Consider the following 18,834-nt stretch of genomic DNA (forward strand, 5'->3'; position numbering starts at 1 on the left):
TAGCAATTTGCTAATCGCAAATAAGGAATGTGTAGGAATCGCAATTTATTTTGCGATTCCTACATGAATCCCGTTTTGCAAGCCTTAATAGCGATTCCTTAATAATCGCTATTAAGGACTCGCAAAGCGGCTCTTTCATGAATCTAGCCAATAGTTTCTTCCAAGCATCCTCGCGGATCTCCCATTTTCTTTTTTCCAGGTTTTTTTTTTTATACTCTTTTCTTGCGGTGCTTATCCTATCTAGAGCTCTAGGTTTTTGTTGGAGTTCCAATTTCAAATCCCCATTTAACCTTGTACATTCATGGTTAAACCATCTAGGGTTTTGATCACAGAATTTCTTCCTCTTTATACTTAGTAAATTATATGCATTTTCATTAGTAATGTTAGAGAAAGCAGTTATGTTAGCTATTCCAGTTGAATAGCTATCTAAACAGATTTCTAAATCTTTTTGCATTTTTCCTTCTATATTTTCCATGAATGTAACTGGATTGACACCAGCCCATTTTATCGAGACGCCATTGTTACCTTTGATATCAAAATCAGCGTGCGCTGTCCGTCCTCGCTCTTTTTAGGATAGATTTATTTTCAGTGTCACACTTAAAGGATAATGATCGCTAAACAAGCTAATATTTATAGAAACTTTCTCAACCAAATTTCTTCCCTTCGCTAATATTAGAATATGGTCTATATTTGATGACGACCTTACTCCAACAAAGGTGGGCATATTTACTTCCCCTTCTAATATATTTGATTCTAGAACAATAAGAACGTATTTATGTACCACCTTGTTAATGGCTTCCCCATACAAATCATGCGGGAATATGGGATCTTATCACCATTATGGTCGATGTATCCACAGGGTTCGCCTACCTCATGATTACATTTAACACAATTGAAATCCCCCGCCCAAACTAACAGGTAATCCCATGACACCCCCTTTAAAAAGAGGGCCAAATCCTTTTCTAATAAACTAATTACCTTACTCTTTGTACTATCGAATAGATTATTATAAATATGTATTATTACTATTGCATGATTTCTATTTGAATTAAGGTATACAAACTGGTAATATTGAGATGCAATAAAAGTTTTCTTTAAGATCAAAGATGAAGTGACTGCAATTAATATGGCAAGGCTACCCTTAGCCCTTCCAATACTCGATGGAGTGGCATTAGTGCAAATTGTCTGATAACCATTTATACTAAATGGATCAATGCACCAAGTCTCTTGTAAAAGTACCACTCCAAAGTCATCCAGCTCCTGTAGCCAATTAATATCATACATTTTATTTTTAATGCCTGCAATGTTCCACGTCATAATTTTCAAAAGCTCTCTATGGTGTAATCCAGGTTTATCTGTCAGTACTATGTTAATTGGAATACTATTTATAGGGTCAGTTACTAGTGTTTCTAAGATCTCCATTTAAGATGTTTCTTTTAAATTTTTCTTATGAGTATTTAAATTAGGGCAATTAACATTTTCCATATTATTGGGAGAAATTTCTCTTAAACCAGAAACCCCAATATAATCTATATTACCGCCATCTAACTGGCCATAGACAGTTTCTTGATCCTTGATCCCATTCAATCCATCAACAATTATATGTCAATCAATTTCACTACATCTCCGCAGTGGCACATATCTATTGTACAATGGCATAAACTTAGACAAATTAAATCTAGCATTTGCCGTGATACTATCATAGATTGGTCTATAAAAGAAACCCAATGGAACAGTCTATAAAATTTGTAGCATCCAAACATTCTCTATTTTCACGTTGCACAAGATTTTCTAATATCTCCCCCACTAAGTTTTTACTTCGGAAGTTCACCACTATACAATCTCCCTGACATGATTTCCTAGATTTACCCAGCCAACCAATTCTCCTTAACATAATTATGTCCTGGTATAGAGTATGTGTCCTAAAGTCCGTGTTTCTAGAAAACCAATGAACCACTTGTCTCTTCATTATATCATATGTTTCCCTCTGGTTTCTCAATAATTTAGGCACATTATTTACATAAGGTGTCGCTTCAGGCGGGAGATTTAATGTTCCTTTGTAAATATCAATGTGATTTAGTTTACTGTTCTCGATAGGTTTTAAAAATGTTTTGCGTTCAGTTCTTTCATGTGAAACATCTGCTGTAACTCTGTTGTGACTGCTTTTATCCTTTGTTGATAAATTAGAAACCTTTGATATAACTGTAGTGGTCGATTCCATCCCTCTATGTGTCGTAACGTTAGTTCTATTTGAGAGACTTGTTGCTTCTTTTACAGTACCCATTTGATTTGTCCTATCTTGAGGGTAGATATTTTATTTGTTGGAATAGAGGTTAGTATTTCAGTAACCATGTCCTTTAGATGTTCCATATCCTTCTCGATCTGCTGAATCTCCTGCATTAGTCTTCTCTCTATGCAATCCATTTTTCCGTGTCATTTTTTACAAATGATTTCAAAGTCTGAAGGTTTCTGGTTTATGAGATCATGTTCCTTTCTGCTCTGTGCCGGGATACACCTGCCCATTTTATGCCTAACGATTAATTTGGTTTAGATATAGACGTTAGCCTTTCCACAGAGCTATCTACAGGCCGGCCCGGTTGTTTCATCTTTTTTGCTGGCGGTGGTATCAGGGAGTTATCATCTGTTAATTCGGAAATTTTTAGAGAAGAATTTAGGACACAGGGATTAGAAGATTTGATATTTCCCAGTTTTAAACGGGCGCTTTCCCTATCTCTCACAGTGTTTTCAGATACAATGAGTTCCTCTACTCCCTCTGATATTGTTTCCTTTAATGCCGCATCGAGGGCTGTCCTAGTAGCTGCTAGTTGCTCTTCCACATGAATAATTTCATCATTTATGAGGCCTACTGCATTTTTTTAATATTTCGTAATTGGAGCATTTTTTATGATCTTTATTGGCTTCTTCACCCTTTCTTGCATTAGCTTTCTTTGGCCCATATTAACAGTCAAGTGTCACTCTATAGCTATTGTAGCGTAGGGGGTCCTTACCATTACTTGTAGGCCTCTCTGCAGATCACAAGGGGGATGGCCCTGCCCTGCCACATCCTGTCGCGCTGCGGTAGCCCCTGGGCTCTTTTGAGCGCGCCTCCTGGCTCTCCGATGCTGTCAGTGAGTGCGCAACGATGTAGTTGGTGCAAAGGACCCTGGGGAGTGTACCACACTCCCAGTCCTGGCCCCCGGATCCTTTATCAGTGATTTTTATTCAGGACTGGCTTCAAGGCTGGCTTGCTTGCTTAGGTGTTTTTCTAGATGTTAGTGGGGGGGGTCCAGCGCAGCCTCCTCCAGGCTCTGATATCAGCGCGACCTGCGCGCAATTGGTAATGGGAGTTGTAGTCCCCCTCCTCGGCCGGGATAGGTGAAACATTGGCAGTCGCACTTGCCGCTTCCCCCCGGTCCTCGTGAGTCTTGCTTCTCAGCCTTTTCAGCCTCCAAAGGTCAGTGCCCCAAGCAGTTTTGCAATACCAGTAATTCGCTGAGGCCCCCAGTGGCCTGGATGACGCAAGATGCCACAAGAGGTCCGCTCTAGCGTCCTGCCGGCGGCGGCTAGCTGTCAGTCCGATAATCCGATTGACCGTTGAACCTGGAAAAACAGGCTACTGGAGAACCTGCCGCTAATCACTATAACTGTCTCTTATGAGCCTCTTTACGCTCCTTGTATACCTCCTTGTAGACCTTGGGGGTCTTTAAATATTGGTAGGGGAGCGGGGCCTCAGAGCCGACGTAGGCTGCACCCGGGTTTAACCGGCCACCTCCGCTCGCTCCTCTTACTCTCCTTACAGCTGACACTTCGCCCGCTTGGCCCCCAACATCCGGAGACTAGCTGGGTTTCGCTGCACTCCTGCTGCACTCCTGCTGCACTCCTGCTTGCGGCTCGCGGCAAAGGCCACAGGGACTGCGGGGCAACAGAGACGCCGAAAACGCTGTATCAGCTCGGAGCTCCTGCTCCGATTGAACCCTACCCACTGCTCACTGCTTGAAGCGTCACGAACACCAACCAAACTCCTGTGTGACAATTAATCAAAATTACCATTTAATAATTAACAATAAATTAATGATCAATACCAATAAATAAAAATAAATAATTACTTAATTATAATTAAATTACTTCCCACCCTATTCCCCTATACACCCACAACCCGCTCCAAATAATAAATAAATACAATTAATATAATTATTAATTAATCAATTAATAAAAATTAATTGCCAATCAATAAAAATCCATTACCAATTATTAATTAATTAACAGTAAATTATGTATCAATACCAATAAATAAAAATAAATAATTACTTAATTACAATTAAACTACTTCCCACCCTATTCCCCTATAAACCCACAACCCGCTACAGAACTAAAAACCAAAATTAAATTAAAAATAATTAATAATTCCTAAAAATTTATATTTAATTTACTATAATTAAATTACTTCCTACCCTATTCCCCTATAAGCCCTCAACCCGATACAGAATTAAATTACGCAAAAATTAAATAACATAAAATTCATTACTTTAACAAAATGCAAACATACATTACAAAAATAATACATGCTTTTAACACATATACTAACACTTAGAACACTATAAAAAAATCGATATTTTTAACAACTATATTATGACTGTCGATATTACTAACTTCGATATTATGTAAATCGATATTTCTTGCCTGAATTTCGATATTCTGTACCACTATATTTTTTGTGACTCGATATTACGTCCACTCAATTTTTAAAACTCGATATTTTGGCAATTCGATATTAAAAATTCAATATTGTGACTGTTCACCCTGGGATTTACCTTATGAATACAGATGTTGTAGTGGGGGTGGTGAAGTGTGTCTAAGCGGTACACACTGTGAAAATGCACTTAGCGGATCACTCATATGTCAGAACATATCTCAACACAGGGCTTGTAATGGTTCTGCGGCGAACATGTCCTGGCACCTGCAGGGTACACCAGCTGCTGTGATTAATCCAACGTTTGGCCAACTTTCTAACAGGAGTTACCACATGTTGAATGATCAAAGTTGCTGTGGCATGTTGTCAGGAATTCCATATTCCATATCTGGTAACGGTTAGCTTCAGGGTTACTTGTTGTATGCAAGTATTGTTTCCCCAAATAGACAGTCAGGGAGTCGCCTCTATGGCCTTTATTGAATGTTTCTTTTATAAGTTTTGATACTTTAAGCAGAATTAAAGCCACGCTATTGCATCTGAGCGCGCCCTTAACCTCGGCCACAAAAACATATGATCTCCAAATTGCAAGGACTTCGGCTAAGATACAAGCTCTGATTTGTACAAACTGCTCTATATATTTCATGGAAATGATGGGACATATCTTAAACATGTTTGATACGAGTGGGATTGTACATGTATTTAAGATCATAGGTTCAGGACTGTTAACACCTTTTCAGACAGTGCTCGGAATCCTTCCAGACTTTGTGCATTCGGTGTTTGGTGGTCTGCCATTAATTCTAGCAATCATTAGATGAATCTTGATTCTGTTCCTACTAATACGCTATGGCAAACCTATCCACTGGCGTCACTCCCAGCAATGTGGAGAAAGCTCTCCTAGAACGGAAGTGCTGTGAGCGCATAGTGCAACTTTTGGGCAAACCTTGTCTACAGAAACATTGTTTCTGTCATTTAGACCAATCTGGCAAGATTGCATCTTACCTGTTCTAAGCTCCCTGCTTTGCGGTGAAGAATGCGTGCTAAACAACTGTCTAACACTCCCATCAGTCATACCAATGGATATCGATACTCTGCTGGACCCGATAACGGCCCATGCTCTGTGCTGTCCCCAGAGACTACCAATCCTGATGACGGCATTCATTGAGATCTCACAGACGCATCCTGCTGCTGCTGAGGTATGAGATGAATCACCAGGCACACAGGTAACAAAAGACGCAAACATTGCTGCGGCATCCAGTGCTGAAAGCGATGCATCACATCTCTGTGCAATTAACCTTCTAAATGAGGTATTCCAACTGTCACCGACATCAGTAGACAATCTTTTGTCTACAGGAGTAGATGATTTCATGTTTACGCCAGACCCATACACTGACTTTTGATTCGACTCACAGTGTACCGGGAAAGCTATGAATTTGGCCTCCATGTGTTCAAAACAGAACAAAACTTGGAACTCTTCCCAACAATTGATTTTTTTCTAAATTTGGAAATACATGCCAATTCAGTCTGCTCACAGTAGAACTATTCATATAGAACAGACTTATTTGAATACTTCCTGGGACACACTGTCACCTTACTATTCACCACATTTTCATTTAGTTCCATGTTATGAAATGGCCTTGATTTTGAATAATTGTCAACCATTTTTTTATGAATGCTTTGTACATATATATTTATATTTATTCATATTGCGTTTATCACCGATATATGCTCGGAAAGAAAACTGTTTTTAAATGTACAGTTCCATTTCATTACATGTTTAGCAAAAATGTCTTTTTAAACTTCTCTTAGAATGCTTTTTACAAATGTTTTTCGCACTATGTGGTACTCAGTTTAATGTTCTGCATTTTATGTTTAGCATGTAGTATTACCGTTCATTTGAAAGTGGAGTGGGTGTTGTATTCCGCTTTGGTGCCCATATATAGGTTTTCCTAAAACATGTCATTATATAGGCACAATTCGCATTGCCCTTATATAAGCATAAGATCCCAGTCCTTATTTAGGCATTAGCCATGCCCTATACAAAACCGCCAAAATAAATAAATAAATCCAAATACAGGCATGTTCATCTACATCCGTCCACCCCAACGTCACAACAAGTTCTTAGAAACCAGACCCTTGAGCTCTTGGGAGTTTCTTTAGCACAGTATTATTGATTTCTACAAGAACTCATTTAATATGCATGAACCGCTATTCCCTAAGGGTTCATTCCTGACGTCTTCCTCTGTCCGACTTTAGGTCAATACTAACATTCCAAGGCACCTACCATGTATAAATATACCTTCCCTTGCCCAAGCAAGTTAGAGGAGACCTCGACTTTAGAGGAGCCTGTATCCTGGCCTGGAGCACTGACGAGAGACGCTGTCATCCCTGCTTGCAGAGAATCCAGCTTCCACTGGTCTGACTCCCTTCATGGGGTGTTAGAGTTTGAGACCCGGAAAGAGATTCCCTCCTCGCTCATTCTAAAGGTATGGAGCTGACTAGAACCTAGAGGGACTCTTGGCATACCATACTATATCATACTAAAGCAATCTATCGACTAGTCCGTCTATAGAATACATCACCTACTTCTTACTTTGTACTACACTTAGGTTAGGGAAACTGGGGTAGAACTAGTTAGAGTTGCTTGCACCTCTCACAACAGATATGTGTTTCCTTATATCTGAGGTCCCTACACTTGAAACCTATAAGTCACCCCTATGGAAGGCTCTTCAGTCCTGAGGGCAGAGTGCTTGGTTAAAAGTGTGGAGGTGCACTCAGCCATTTTAGACGTATAGTGGAAATCAAGTAATTTACGAGAGGTCTCACTATGTATTGGCTGCACCAAAAATGGTCATGTTTTGTATCAAACATGTTGGAATTCAAACCCAACACCGAATCCAGTGTTGGATTTAGGATCCCATGTATTGGGGGGGCTCCCCTAGGGTGCCTCCCTGTATTCCCGATACTAGCAGCAAGCAAGTGCGGCTGCCGACCACAGACACGTTTCTGCCCTCCTGCTGCGGAAGTGACCTCGAGCAGGGGGAAGGTAGAATAATAGGATTCCTGTCACAGGACCACCTCCCAGACAGGACTTTGGGCCAGATTTAGGTAGGCATTTACCGGTCGGTAACGGCCGAATTCGGCCGTTACCGACCGGTAAATGCAATTTGAGATGTAGGGCCCTGTATTTTACAGAATCGGTAAATTTACCGATCGGTAAATTTACCGATTCTGTAAAATACCGAATCGGTATTTTTTCCGATTCGGTAAAATTGATATGTAGGTGGGACTCTTCTGAGTCCCAAAAGCATTACAGAATCGGTATTTTACCGTCAAATACTATTTGATGGTAAAATACCGATTCTGGTGTGCATGCACATGTGTGCATGCACACCTGTGCCATATGACAGGCAGACCTGCCCTTAGGGCAGGTATGCCTGCCACATGGCCCCCGAACCTTTTTTGGGGGTGCTAGAGGGTGTCAAAGTGACACCCCCTGCACCCTTGTCAGAATCGGTATTTACCGATTCGGTAAATACCGACCGGTAATGCCCCATTCATTCCTATGGGCTTCAAAGCCCATAGGAATGAATGGGGCATTACCGGTCGGTATTTACCGAATCGGTAAATACCGATATTTACCGATTCGGTAAAAGGAACATCTGGATGTTCCTACATATCCACCCCTCAGATTTACCGATTTTTAATTACCGAATCGGTAAAATTCGGTAATTAAAAATCGGTAAATCTCATTTACCTACATCTGGCCCTTAGTGTATTGGGCTGGGGTGGGGGTGCTTATCAGCGCCAACTGACTGCTTTGAAGGAACAGTTGGTGCTCTCCTTGCCTACTCCAGTTAGAGCCAGTTCAGGGAGCCCTTTGCTACTTCTGGCCCGACAATGGACAGAGGACATGGGACTATCCTCCACTCTGTCCAGTCCTCTACTGAAAGGGACCCCTGAATCGGTCCAACCCTTTCCCTAGGGTACTAAAGAGCTTACCCATGGGTGGCTCTTCAGATTTGTCATGGGGCAACATTCAAACCTGACACCACTTCAACTTTGATCATCTGGGCACCTGGAATTCACTGGACTTTGCCTGGAACTGTGACTGCACCAAGAAAGACTCTTTTTGCTCCTGGTCTCACTGTTCTGCAAGTCTTCTTCGTCTGTGCCTGTGCTTCTTCCAGGTTTCTCTCCAGCCCTAAGGGGCATCAAGGACTCCCAAAGTAATATCTCTTGGAGTGAAGGAACCACTCCCCTGCATCTGCAGGCACCGCAATGACACTGACCGGTCAGCTGCTCCTGACGTTGCATGGACTTCGAAAGACTCAGCATCACAGGTGATAGTTCTGCAACTCCCTTGAGGCCTGACCTGTCTTCTCAGCAAGCTTGAGGCCAGTATCCCTTGTTGGAACCACTGGAACAGAACCCCTGGGCACTGCGTCGACTTGCCGTTGCCAAGACCTGTTGGCTCTGTACTCCAGAGATCTTCGGGCTACAAGAAGCTCCAGCCTTCAGCATCTCTTCCTGCCAAGATCTTCACCCTCACCACATCCTCTGCACTGTGGGATGCATCTTTGTGAGTTCCTCGAGGTCCTCTTGTGACTCCTTTGCCTTCAGCCTGTTGGTCCTCGAGGGTCTTCTTTGGCTTCAGTGGACTCCCCTGCTTGCTTGTGCCTGCTCTGATTCTCCTGCACTTGGTGAGTCCCTTGGACCTTGCTGGCCACGATGTTGCTCCTATATCGTTTACCACAACCGTTGCTGCTGCCATGGTTTTTTGGTGGTCGATCAGACACCAACCCCCTGGCTCTCGGCTTCCAAAGTGGGACAGCTCTTGAATGGCTCCTGGTCTTCCAGAGCTCACCTGGTCCTCACAGCTGTAGTGACAAGGTCACCGTCATCACTTCTGCATCTTCCGTCATCCGTGGTAATTGCTCTTCCATGCCTCCTGGTCACCTCCGAGTAGCATCCACCCTTGGAGTCTACCGAACTCTTCCACCTTCTACGCCAGCGGCATCTTTCCTGAAGTCCTCCATTGTGGACTTCGGCCATTTCTGATGTCACTTCACACCTATGCACCCGGCTTCCCTTGTGTAGGTATCCTTGTTCCAGGGGTATACACAGGCGGGGTGACTCTCCAACTTTGTCTTCCACTGGGTTTCTTCAGGGTCCACTGGGAAGAGTCCTTCTTCTTTAAAACTGCAAACGCAACGTTCCTATTGACTAGTATTGAGTATTCGGTTGTGTTTTCACTCTGCACACAGCCTCCGTAGGGTACCTGAGTACTTACCTCGGGTGATTCCTTGTGTCCACAGCTTTTCTTAGCCTCCTGGTATATGTTCTTACTTTGGTCACAGTCCACATTCCCCTTTTCTAGCATATGGTTTGGTCACCCCCTGGAGAATACTGTGTATTGTGCATACTTACCTCTTGCAATTGAAGTACTACTGCGTATTTGTGTTGATATCTCCGGCTAGGAGATATACTAATATGTTAGTGAGTGTCGTGGAATAAACAGAACTATTTTTATAACTACACTGCTTGGTTCTTTTTCATGTAACCTACAGTACATGATTAGATCTGGTAAAACAAGCTGCTAAACACTCCTTCTGGATTAAGCCGAAGGCTGCTCTCCACAGCTACAACTTAGAGAGCTTTCTATAGGTGTCTAAGACCACTAAAATCAACATAAGGGTAGTCTGGATTAGTGTAGGGTGCTACACTTAAATAAGTGTGCACCATATCCTAAGCCAGCCTCCTACGGATACCATTTGCAAGGGGGGAGAAGGGGGACAGACACATTTTTCCCATTTTCCCCCGCAAAAAACATAATTTAGCTGTATTTTGGCTAATTTCTCTGTCCTCTCCAGAGGCCTCCACAAACCCTGGGTACCTTTAGAATCCTCGGGATGTTGGAAAACAAGGATGCATATTTGGAGTGGATTCCTTATGTAGACAACAAGTTAAGGGGGCCTAAGTGCGAACCACCACAATAGCCAAAAAAAGGCTTTGCACGGGGTGCGGAGGAGAAAGGCCTGGCAGCCAGGGGTAAATCATAAACTAGACTCAAGTAGGGTTAATCCCTGGTTCAAAGAGATACTGACCTCATACAGTATAAATGTTTCTAGGTTTTGGAACACCAGACCGGCAGCATGAGATATGGCACTAGGAAAATATCTGGGTTTGAAAGTGTTATTGTGCTTAAATAGTAGAATGGACTCTGACCGCCCAGCTCACTGAACGTTTAAGATTGGATTTCAACTTTGTCCTATTGATAACATATTCATGCATGCCAGGAATTGTAATACATTCAGGGGTTTTCAGGTTGTGCAAGGAGAAGGAAGAAATCATTATCCTCTCAAACCTGAACTAAAAAGAGGCGAAAGGAGGTTATGAGATATGGCAATCCCTGTACAAATGGACTACCCTAAGCGCATGTATTACTGAAATGTAACATGAATGTATGGAAATGCTGGCAAATGTCCAACAGAATCAAATATTGAATAATGCCCCTGCAAACAACAGAGTAGCATACAAATATAATCAGCAAAGTGGTCCATTGTTTATGGGTTAAATTTTAAAGGAATACAACAGGGAATAATAGGAACCAAACAAAACGGTTGCAAAGGAAATCATTGGTTTAATGAGGAATGTATGAAACTAAAGGCATAGATAAGAAAAAGGGAAAGAAGCCTTAAAGTAAGGTATGCCAGTGAAAGTTACAATAGCCTAAAGAAGACAAGGAAAGTATACAAAACGCTCATTAGAAACAAGAAAAGAACTTATAAAGATAAGCGTGAAACCCGCAGGAAGTAATAGAAACAGAAAATTTAGAAAAGTTTTGGAAGTTAGTACAGAAAGGCACAATTAAGACACATGGGTGCCATGAATTGAGTGGTGGAATAAGGTGCATGGGAGAAGTATTTCAAATAAATATATGGAAAAGGTTAGAGCCTGTGATCATGAGAGCGATCCATTGGCCAGGGGTGAATGGGGACATTAGGTCCCAGTTTACGGTAAGCAACATTAGACGTACTATAGCGAACCCAACCCTGACACAAAAGCCAGACCCGATAACCTCCCGGCAGTTGTAATAAAGACCCGGCCTGATTGGTGGGCAGAATTAATTTATAGAATGTTCTCTGACATAGATAAATGGGGAGATATAAAAGCACCCCAAGAACTATAGGCCGAATCATATTTTTGATGTAGGTGAAAAAGTATTCGCAAACATTATTTTGGGAATGCTTAAGGAATGGGCTGAATCAAATCATATTGGGCCCCCAAAACAGGGGAGTTAGTTCCAAGAACCACTCTACAATTGATCATTGCTTTTCCCTCTGGTCCATCGCGCAAAAGTCAGTTGAGCAGAGGGGCAGTCCGTTCTGCTGCTAGGTATGCGTCTGTTTAACCTTTGATTTGGTGGACCATAATTGTTTATGGGAAACGTTGGTAAAATACACCATTCCAAAGGGCCTTTTTGATTTTTAATCCAGGAGTTTCACATGTACAACTGGGCTCATGTTATTATGGACACAGAGGAGACTTTGACCCAGAAAATACTGATCAACACCGGGCTGAGACAGGAGTCTGTCCTGGCTGCCCTACTCGGCTCCCTATTTATAGATGACCTGCCTTCAGCCCTGGCGGTGGCTAGGGGCGTTAGCCCTAAAATAAATGGTAAACATGCTGCATGCCTTCTGTATGCACTTGATCTCGTTATTTTAGATCAAACAGAGATAAGCTTGTAAAGGAAGTTGGAGGTGTTTAGGGAATATTGTAACCATAAAAAGTAAGTGACAAATATGGAGAAGACTAAGTGTGAGAAGTTGGCCTGATATGTGATGTTTCCAATTCTGGAACCACCTTGTATCAGTCCAAACAATCCCTTATGGTGTCTGGTTGTAAGTCAACCTTATTAGACAAGCTATCCTAGGGGTAGCATGGACTAAGCAGCCTTAAAGGCTTAACTTAAGAGGTCGTGTTAAGCAAGCTGTTTTACCACATACAATCCTGTAATACCAAATGAAATTAATCCCCAGTACTCTTTATGAGCAAAGGGCACAAGCGTTAAATCAAAAGCACAGTATAATATACGAAGTTGCACAATTATGGATGAGGGCGGGTGGCCACTCAAACCATATACTAAAAAAGTGGTATAAGAGATACCAATCGAACAGTGGTTAGGCCTAGGGCCTAGAGAATCGCTGGGAGCAGTCTGGACTAGCAATGCTGAAGTCGGGAAAAGCCCGCGGGATTCGGTGCAGCACGTAAAGTGCGGCTTGCACCAATGCAATGTCAATGGTGCGTATAAGTTACACAAAGAGAGTTTAAAGATACTTCCGCTGAACCTAGAGAAACCAAACTTAAGACTTAGACCCTAGAGGTGTGTACCAACGTGGGCACTCTGGCGTTGCAATGTTACCTCACCCACAGGAAGCGGGTGCATAGGGTCGAAGTGGCGTCGCGTTTTGACACGCAGGCTCTCGGTGCTTGGAGCTGAAGATGCTGCAGGCGATGGGAAGCAGAAGTGTCCGGTGTGATCCAAGAGTGGATCGAAGTCGAGAAGTATCTGAAAGCAGAGGGGACAGAGTCTGGGTCACTCAGCAGTGACCAGGGTGGAACCAAGACGGAACCAGGCAATGTCGGGCGCAATCAGATGGTTGTCGAGGAGCTTCTCTCCGCTGTCACGTGGGCTCTGGGGCATCTGCGATGTCCAGGAGCAGGTCACAATCTGTCCCACCCAGGCTCTCGCCGTCAGCGCCGTCGGCTTCAAGATTGGAGCTAACAACTCTTGGCAAAAGCAATCCACACGGAACTGGGAGATTGCTTCTCACTCGGACCAGGAGGGTCAGAGCGGGGGCTCCTTTTCCCAGGAGCTGGTGCAAATCTGGAGAAACCAGAAAAGCAAGTCGGTTTAAGGTTTTCGTCGGTACAGGAGCCACAAGCTAGGTGGCAAGTGACCGGGCCAGCGCGTCGAGCCAACACAAGCAGAAGGGCCCCACGCAGCGCTCGTCGAGTGTGGAGGGGTGAGCTTCAGTGCAAGAGTAGCTCAGGGTTGGGGCTTCTCAGACCCCGGTGTACAGCTTCAAGGGTCACTCGTGGGCTGCACTGTCAGCGTCTCGTGGCCTTTTCAAGATGGCGTTCCCCACGCTTCCGGTCGTCTCCACGGATCTCAGCTCTGCAGGGACTGTGGATCGGGCTGGAGGAAGGCAGGCAAGCTTCATCTCGTCGATCTCTGTCGCTCGAGTTCCGGCGGGAACTGCAACAAAGCAAGGGTCGAGGTGCTGGATGGTACCTGTTTGCACAGGGTGGTCACTCCTTGACCACAAGGGAGATTCATCAGTCTTCTACGTTGAGTAGGATGTCGAAGGGTCCAGAGTTTCATTTCTTATGTTTCTTCAGGATAATCTGAGTTGCATTGGCACTGCTCCCACTCTTATTCGAATCTGGTGGACTGGATTACCTGCTAGGTCCCCTCCTATGGGTGGGACCCAGGAAGGGGGTGGATACACCCCTTTCCTTTGATCCAGGCCGCGCTGGGACTGGGGCTGGTGTGCCCCAGAACCGGTTTGGCCGGATTGTGCAAGGGGCAGCCTTGTGCTCCCCAGGCAGTGTCTGGTTTCTTTGAAACCTCCCTGCTACAATCCACTATCTCCTGTCTGGGGTGGTGTAACACCGCCCTGTGACAGGAAACCCTTTGTCCAGGCCACCATCTGCTGAGTTTCGGTCAGCAGCAGGAGGCCAGACCCGTGTCTGTGGCAGAGGCATCCATTTTAAAAATCTGAGGCTCTTTTAAAATCAACCGCGTTTCAGCAAAGTAACATGTCTTCTCCCTCTAGAAGGGTGGAATGCTACCCCCGTCACCAGAACTGGCGAGGGGGTAGTATTCCAATTCGTATGACACCTTACACGACATGTTTTGATAAAGCCAAACCAAAGTTGCTATATAACCGTGAGGATTATAAGGCACTTAATAGTATATGGTATGGCATTATCCCGGATCAGCTTAGGGAGTTGTTCCCGACAGCTGCAGACAGGCCCAGCTCATGCCAGAGCTCCATCTCACATTAAACCACGCACTCTGCCTCCAGGATTGATAAGGCCTTCCATAGGAGTGACTCACAGGTTTATATGTGTCCAGATATAGGTTTAGATATAGGTATACTATATCTAAGCAAGGGGTGATTACACCACCTTGCCCCAGCTGAGTGATCAGCCAGTTGTGTCAATTTTGGATAGCCAGCCAGGGGTGGCAAAATATATGCTGCAGCCCCTGGTAGGCCTTGGATGCACCTATGCCCTGGGCACCTATAGTGCTCTGTACAGGGGCTGATAAGGTGACCCAAGCCAATTTAGTTATGCACCTAGGGTACATGGAATCCATTTTACAGAGAGAGCAGATAGCCTGGGGCCCTGATTAGCAGCGGACCAGGCCAACTAAGTCGAAAACCAGCTAAACACAAGGCAAAAAATCTGGGGTAACCATAGTCAGGTAGCCACCTTCCTACACAACCCCCCCCCCCCCCCCAAACGAAAGGAGATAAGGCTATCCTTGGCCAGGTAAGCCTATATTGCCTGAGTGGCCATATAAGGAAGTACCTGCACTAGCATGGGTACCCCCTGTCTCATGGTCCACTAAGCAGTCCCTCACCCTAGGGGTATTAGAGGGTCTCCACCATAGGGAATCACTACCTTGGGTGTGTTTATGCAAAGTTAAAGGCTGGTTTGGATATGGAGTATTGAAGTGAGGCTCCACTAATTTAGGGCTCAGCTTCCTCCAATTATCTTCCACTATGTGTGCCTTTCTTTCTTCAACTGAGTTGCACTGTGCTCTCAGGGTCAACCTCTGGCTACCTAAAGCTGGAGGCTGGGTCCCTCTGTTTGGCTTGCTGGAGGGACAGTTCAGGTTTGGGCCCTTTGGGTCCCAGGTTTGGCTGTGCCCAACAGAATCCATCTGTGGGAGGTCCCTAACTACTTTTAAGGGGGCTCCCTCAGGAGTTTTTAAAGTTCTCACCTTACTAGGGCTACTAGTTTTGGTGCCCCTAATCTGTTGATGGGGGTGCTTTATTTGACAGAGGCCCTGGGGGGTCTCACTGTCCTTCTTGTCCTCTGCAGCCCTGGGCTGGCTAAGGCAAGGTAGAGAGGGGCAGGTTACCTGCTCCAGACTGGATCCCACCTGAGAAGGGTCCACTGCCATCAGAGGCTCTGTCAGGCCAGGCCTAACAACCTCTGGGGCAGTTCCTTCATCAGGGGTAAGATCAGTTCCCTGAGGAGGCTGATCCTGTCCTAATGTCTGGTGGGGGGGAGATTTCTCTTCCTCCTCCATGCTCTCAGTTTGGGTGGAGTGATCCATCATTTCAGGCTTCACAACACACATATCTGTTTGCGTTTGGGCTGTGGCCATCACAGCCCCACCAACCTTTTCAGGAGGAGACTCAGTTTGGGTTTCTGCTGTTATCATAACAGCTTTGCTATTCTGTTTTGGAAGAGCTTCTGTTAAAGATGGGGCAGAGAGTTGCTCAGCCCTACCAACCTTTTCAGGAAGGACATCTTGGGTTGGGGCTGTAGCTATTACAGCCCCACTAACCTTTCCATTAGAGTTTACCATTCTAGAATGGATTTCCTGTTCAACCTCAGCCCAGGCTGAGATTTCTAAATCATTACCCAGTAGACAGTCTACAGGCAAGTTTGGTGACACTGCCACTCTCTTTGGGCCAATGACACCTCCCCAGCTGAGACTTACTACTGCCATGGGATGATTTGTCTGGATGCCATCAATGTTTGTTACCTGGTATGTGGCACCTGGTAAAAGTTGCTTAGAGGGGACTATACAGTCAGCCACCATGGTGATGCTAGCCCCTGTGTCTCTAAAGGCTTCAACTTTCAAACCATTGATGATGGGTTCTTGTCTATATTTGCTCAAGGTATCTGGGCAATCAGAGAAGTTGGCAAACCCCATGCCAGTCTCATAAACAAGATCATTTGGGGATGGGGACCTGGATAGGCCAGGGTCCACCTGGGCTCCAAAAGTAAACCCACCCAGATTCCTGGGTGTGCTCCCACTTCCTGGGGGATTACTGCTGACAGTAACAGGAGGTGTTGGAGCTGGCTTTGGAGGTATATTCTCTTTATTGCCATTCATGGGACAACAGATGTCTGCTTTGTAATTCCCAACCTGTTTACAGGTATGACAATAAGGTTTCTTCTGAGTTGATGAAGTGTCTTGGGACCCACCCCCATTCTTGGAGTTTTGGGGCCCTGGGGAAGTCTTTTCCTTACTTTTATCCCCACCCTTATCTTGAGGCTTGGTAGACTCCTTCTTCTGGTTATTGTCCTGATTCTTAGGCCTAATCCTGGTTCTGACCCATTTATCTGCCCTCTTTCCCAATTCTTGGGGAGAGGTCAAATCTGAGTCCACCAGGTGCTGGTGTAAGAGCTGGTTCTGACAATTACTTAGGATCTGCTCCCTCATAATCAAATTATACAATCCTGTGAAGTCATGTACTTTGCTGCCATTTAGCCAACCCTCCAGAGCCTTAGTTGCACAATCAACAAAATCAGTCCAGTCCTGAGTCTGTGTCTTCTGGGTGTCTCTGAACTTTAACCTGTATTGTTCAGTGGTTAAGCCAAACCCATCTATTAGAACACTCTTCGGGACTTTGTAATTGTTGGCATCCTCATGTCTGACAGTGAGGAGCCTATCTCTCCCTTTCTCTGAAAAGGAGAACCATAAGATTGCAGCCCACTGTTCCTCAGGAACCTGCTGTACCATGCAGGCTCTCTCAAGAGCAGTCATCCATTTGTGGATGTCATCCCCTTCCTTGTAGCGGGTCACAATCTTTGTCAGGTTTCTACTATCATAGGACCTGGGTTTCTCTTTAGGAATATTGCTGCCACACATTTTCTGTTCCCTTGCTAAAGCAAGTTTAGTTTGGGCCAGGGCTAACTCTTCCCTCTCTATCTGGAGTTCTACAGCCCTCATCCTGGCCTTATGCTCTCTTCTCTGGGGGGAAGTCATTCCCCTTTGAGAGCCTCTTGAGGCACTAGAAATGTGAGAGTCCCCTGATGGAGATCTCACCCTTCTGTTGCCTGTGGGAACTATGCTATAGGGTCTGGGGAGGTGCTGGCCCTCTCCATTCCCTAGTAGGTCCAAGTTGGCTTGGCTAAGCCTCCCCACTGGGACCTGGTTCACCCTCTGATCCTGATTCTCAGGCTCATATACTTCTGAGCCATCCTCCTCTTCCTCCTCCTCATCTTGTGGATGTGTCTCATTCTCAGGGTGGGTCACTCCATCTCCTAAACCTAAGGGAACTGCATTTGCCTTGGCTAAGTCATCCATCTCTAGGATGGCTATCAGGATAGGAATGGTAGGGCCTCTGCCCTTCTTTAGCCCTCTTGCAGTGCACAAGGCACTCAAGTCTTTGCGGCTAAGGTTGTCATATCTGGAAGTTGCCTTGGTAAGGTCAACTGTCACAGGGACAGAGCCTGAAGCTCCACCTGCGTCAGACATGGCTGCTAGTGAGGTGTAAGTGGTGCACTTACCTACACTAAGTGTTTTCCTACTGTACCTTGCTAGTGAGTTGTAGTCAGGGTGTGCTAATCCCTTTAATCTACAACTACTAAGTTCAGTAGAACTTAATATGCTAAGCTTTTGATTTATATGTACCTAAGGTACTTGATGTGATATTTCAATTTGATAAAAAGATTGCAATGGTAAAACAACAGCAAGCTCAAATCCGCACCGCTGCGCACCAATGTGAGAAGTTGGCCTGATATGTGATGTTTCCAATTCTGGAACCACCTTGTATCAGTCCAAACAATCCCTTATGGTGTCTGGTTGTAAGTCAACCTTATTAGACAAGCTATCCTAGGGGTAGCATGGACTAAGCAGCCTTAAAGGCTTAACTTAAGAGGTCGTGTTAAGCAAGCTGTTTTACCACATACAATCCTGTAATACCAAATGAATGGACACCACACAAGTATATATTATAAAAATATATGTGTTTATTTCTAAATTAATCCCCAGTACTCTTTATGAGCAAAGAGGCACAAGCGTTAAATCAAAAGCACAGTATAACATACAAAGTTGCACAATTATGGATGAGGGCGGGTGGCCACTCAAACCATATACTAAAAAAGTG

The 18,834-nt window shown here is 44.5% G+C and overlaps 1 protein-coding gene and 1 pseudogene across 1 annotated transcript in view; both read right to left on the reverse strand.

Annotated features, from left to right (window-relative positions):
- Nucleotides 1-18,834, reverse strand: part of LOC147734648 (zinc finger CCCH-type antiviral protein 1-like) — a 713,249-nt gene that overhangs the window by 682,882 nt on the left and 11,533 nt on the right. The window lies entirely within an intron of this gene.
- On the reverse strand, nucleotides 15,952-18,203 carry LOC147734649 (uncharacterized; annotated as a pseudogene).

Source organism: Lissotriton vulgaris, chromosome 1_2 (genome assembly GCF_964263255.1).
Source record: "Lissotriton vulgaris chromosome 1_2, aLisVul1.2, whole genome shotgun sequence".
Taxonomy (NCBI): domain Eukaryota; kingdom Metazoa; phylum Chordata; class Amphibia; order Caudata; family Salamandridae; genus Lissotriton; species Lissotriton vulgaris.